General features: G+C 36.5%; 1 non-coding gene across 1 annotated transcript; it reads left to right on the forward strand.

Annotated features, from left to right (window-relative positions):
* The first annotated feature begins 1,274 nt into the window (after window positions 1-1,274).
* On the forward strand, window positions 1,275-1,345 carry TRNAG-GCC. The gene has a single exon. It is a non-coding gene; the product is annotated as a tRNA-Gly (tRNA).
* The last annotated feature ends 3,031 nt before the right edge of the window (window positions 1,346-4,376 follow it).

Genomic DNA, 4,376 nt, shown 5'->3' on the forward strand with positions numbered 1-4,376 from the left:
ATTGGAGAGGAAATGAATTCGATTAAAGTAATTTTCCACCAGTCTCTCTACCTGAGTCTATCATGCCAATGTAATGATAGATACCACACTGTAGAAACTGACTGAGTTGGTTTTAATAGAAGACCACACCCTGAAGTGATAAAACTACACCCTAGATATTGAACATAACACCAAAGAGTGTAAATGTAACAACCAAAGGTGTTGTAATAACACCTATGGGTGTAAAACTAACACCACCAATTTCACTAAGGTGTAAACATGGTAAAACAACTGGTGTGGTCCTCTATGTACACCGGTTAACACCACAGTTTTTGCTGTGCATTTTGGATTCGGTTGTCATGGACACTGTTAATTACGATCTAATCGTACCTCATAAACATGTTTAATGATCATGGTGTTTTGTGTATAATGGGGATGCACTTCAAGCTTACTCGTTAAAATGAATTGATGATATCTTAATTTGCCTACTAAATTCTCGCAATGGTTTGTCAAAATACAAATTTAGAGAGTATATTCGATTAGCCTATTATGCAGTAAAGTTCAGAATAAGTCTTTCTTCTGGGACGGGGGGGTCAGAAATAAATTACAATCTTGTCTGTTTTTAATGTTTCTCTTATGCTAGTCAAAATAATGAATTATTTTCTTTCTTCTTTTTTTTCTTATTTATTTCATTCTCTCTCTCTCTCTTCTTTCTTTTTTTTCTTTTTTTTCTTTCTTTCTTTCTTTCTTTCTTTCTTTCTTTCTTTCTTTCTTTCTTCTTTCTTCCTTCCTTCCTTCTTTCTTTCTTTCTTTCTTTCTTTCTTTCTTTTCTTTTTTTCTTTCTTTCTTTCTTTCTTTCTTCTTTTCTTCTTCTTCTTCTTCTTCCTTCCTTCCTTCCTTCCTTCCTTTCTTCTCTTTCTTTCTTTCTTTTCTTTTTTTCTTTCTTTCTTTCTTTCTTTCTTCCTTTCTTCCTTCCTTCCTTCCTTCCTTCCGCTTCCTTCCTTCCTTCTTTTCTTTCTTTCTTTCTTTCTTTCTTTCTATCTATCTATCTATCTTTCTTTCTTTATTTATTTTTTTCTTTATTTCTTTCTTCAAGCTCCTTTTCTATCTTTCTTTTGTTCTGCTTTTATTTTTAAATTCCTTTGTTTTTTCCTTCCTTTCCTTCTTTTTATTTTATCCAACGAACGTAGAGGGCATCAACAAGTGAGCTAAACTTTGAGCGGTTTTTAAAAAAATCACTTGACGGTGGTAATTAAAATAGTATGAAAATCATTTCTGACTTAAACGAAATAAGCGCACTGGTGGTTCAGTGGTAGAATTCTCGCCTGCCACGCGGGTGGCCCGGGTTCGATTCCCGGCCAGTGCATCTTTTTTTTACTCTGATATGATTTTCTTCATTAAAGGAGAAGTCCACCCCAACAAAAAGTTAACTGAAGGAAAAGAGAAAAAAATCCAACAAGCATAATACTGAAAATTTCATCAAAATCGGATGTAAAATAAGCAAGTTTTGACACTTTTAAGTTTTGCTTAATTTAACAAAACAGTTATGCACAACCTGGTCGGTATAATATCACCCACTATGTTTATTGTATTTTATTATATGCAAAACTCCTCATTTTCTTATGAAACAAAATTGTATTCCTCCCTGAACATGTGGCAGTACCATTTTTGTCTCACCTGCATAGCAGAGTGAAACTATATAGGCGCCGCCTTTCCGACGGCTGCGGCGTCAACATCAAATCTTAACCTGAGGTGAAGTGTTTGAAATGACATCATAACTTAGAAAGTATGTGGACCTAGCTCATGAAACTTGGCCATAAGGTTAATCAAGTATTACTGAACATCCTATTTGAGTTTCATGTCACATTACCAAGGTCAAAGGTCATTTAGGGTCAATGAACTTAGACCATTTTGGAGGAATCAACATCCAAATCTTAACCTGAGGTCAAGTTTTTGAAATGTCATCATAACTTAGAAAATATATGGACCTAGTTCATGAAACTTAGACATAGTATCACTTAACATCCTGCATGAGTTTTATGTCACATGACCAAGGTCAAAGGTCATTTAGGGTCAATGAACTTTGGCCAAATTGGGGGTATCTGTTGAATTCCCATCATAACTTTGAAAGTTTATGGATCTGATTCATGAAACTTAGATATAATAGTAATCAAGCATCACTGAACATTTTGTGCAAGTTTCAGGTCTCATGATTAAGGTCAAAGGTCATTTAGGGTCAATGAACTTTGGCCGAATTGGGGGTATCTGTTGACCATCATAACTTTGAAAGTTTATTGGTCTAGTTTGTTAAACTTGGACATTAGAGTAATCAGGTATCATTGAACATCCTGTGCGCATTTCAGGTCACATGACCAAGGTCAAAGGTCAATAAACTTTGGCCGAATTGGGTGTATCTGGTGAATTACCATCATAACTTTGAAAGTTTATGGATCTGATTCATGAAACTTGGATATAAGAGTAATCCAGTATCACTGAACATCCTGTTCGAGTTGCAGGTCACATGATCAAGGTCAAAGGTCATGTAAGTTCAATGAACTTTGGCAATGTTGGGTTTTTTGTTGAATAACCATCATATCTCTGTAAGTTTATTGGTCTAGTTCATAAAAATTAGACATAAGAGTAACCATGTATCACTGAACATCTTGTGCGAGTCAGCACTGCTGTTATATTGAACCGCGTGATGCAGGTGAGACGGCCAGAGGCATTCCACTTGTTATAACATTTTATGACTCGGTTAAGTTGGTTCAAATCGTTAAAAAAATATTGTATGATTCAAAAGAAATAGTGAGTGATGGACATCATCGACTCTCTCTCTCATTATGTCAGTGAGCCTTTGTGAATAGAACTGGGTTTTTATTTTAAATAGGCGAAACTTCAAAACGTCATATCAACGTTTTTTATTTTGCATCCGATTTCGATGAAATTTGTAACATTATGCGTGTTTGATTTTTTTTTATTCAAATCATCATTTATCTGGGGTAGACTTGACCTTTAATTATTATGGATCGCCGAAAACCACTACTGAGGTTTTTTTTAATGCTGCATGGTAAACTGACTAAAAAACAGGCAAAAATCTCTTTTTGGTGGTGTTTATTTCCCGCTTTTAGTTATTTCTGCATTCAGATTAGGACCACGGTAACATTTCCCTAACATGGCAATCTCACCAAATATGAGAGAAGCCGACGGTTTCATAATCTGGAAATCAAGAAACTCAACCTTCCTGTCACTTATATATAATTCAAGCTGATATCCCTAAGCACGAGTACAGCATAGTAATTTCGAAACCTGTTGAGATCTTCTGTAGTGAATTATTGGTCCGAAATCACCGTATCCCGGGGGGGGGGGCCACTTACATTGACGAGTGGATACCATGCGCGACCAAAAAACACGTAAAAAGGATGTCCTTTTCACGATAGGGCACGTTACGTACGTAACGTGATAAGGGTGTCAAAAATACAAAAATAATGAAAAAAGGGTATCTATTTCGCTAGGAAAATACGTGTTTAGGGTCGAATTTGCGGGGATGATAAAACAAAATTAAAATGTTTTATAAAGGATGTCCTTTTTGCCCCAACACTACGTGTTTAGAGTCCTATTTGCGCGAGGTGTAGAAGGTGCATGGGGTCGCACTAAACCAAAGTAAGGTAAAACCGATCGACGACCGAAGGACCCGTAATAATAAAAACATTCCTGTACTTGTTTAGAGGTTCATTTCAGGGAATATTTGCCAAGAGTATCGTTTTGTTTCCAATATCTGTTAAGGGTAGGGTTTCACACGCCAATACTTGTTAAGGGTGCATTTTCAGAATATGGAAATTACGTGTTTAGGGTCCTTTTTGAGACCCCATGGTCGCGCATGGTATCCACTCGTGAATGGAAGTGCCCCCCCCCCCGGGCACCGTATATAGTTTGAAAATCAGTTGATGATTATATATATTTGATAACGATATTTCATGGTCCCCTTCCCTGGTTTATGGTTTCAGCTACGGCCACAGGCGTAAATCCCGGGGGGATGGGGGATAGCCCCCACACTTTTCGAGGAGGGGGGGGGGGAGTGGCCTGTACAAACATCCCCCACATTTTACGAAAGAAATGAAAAAAAAATCACAATTGTATTATTTGTGAAAATTCTTCCTGAAATACCACTTTACAAATAAAACAATATTATTGAATCATAATATGTAAATATAAAGAGTTTGATATGTTCACCATTTCCAAATGAAATACTTATGTCCTGCAGGCTTATACTATAACCATGCTATAACATTGAAGAGAAACCCCGTTTCTTCCAATTCATCAATGTTGGGGTCTTTGGGAAGGGATTAAGACCCGATTTTGCACCACGCGTGCATGAAATCTAATAGATCGAATCATTA

Source organism: Lytechinus variegatus, chromosome 1 (genome assembly GCF_018143015.1).
Source record: "Lytechinus variegatus isolate NC3 chromosome 1, Lvar_3.0, whole genome shotgun sequence".
Lineage (NCBI taxonomy): Eukaryota > Metazoa > Echinodermata > Echinoidea > Temnopleuroida > Toxopneustidae > Lytechinus > Lytechinus variegatus.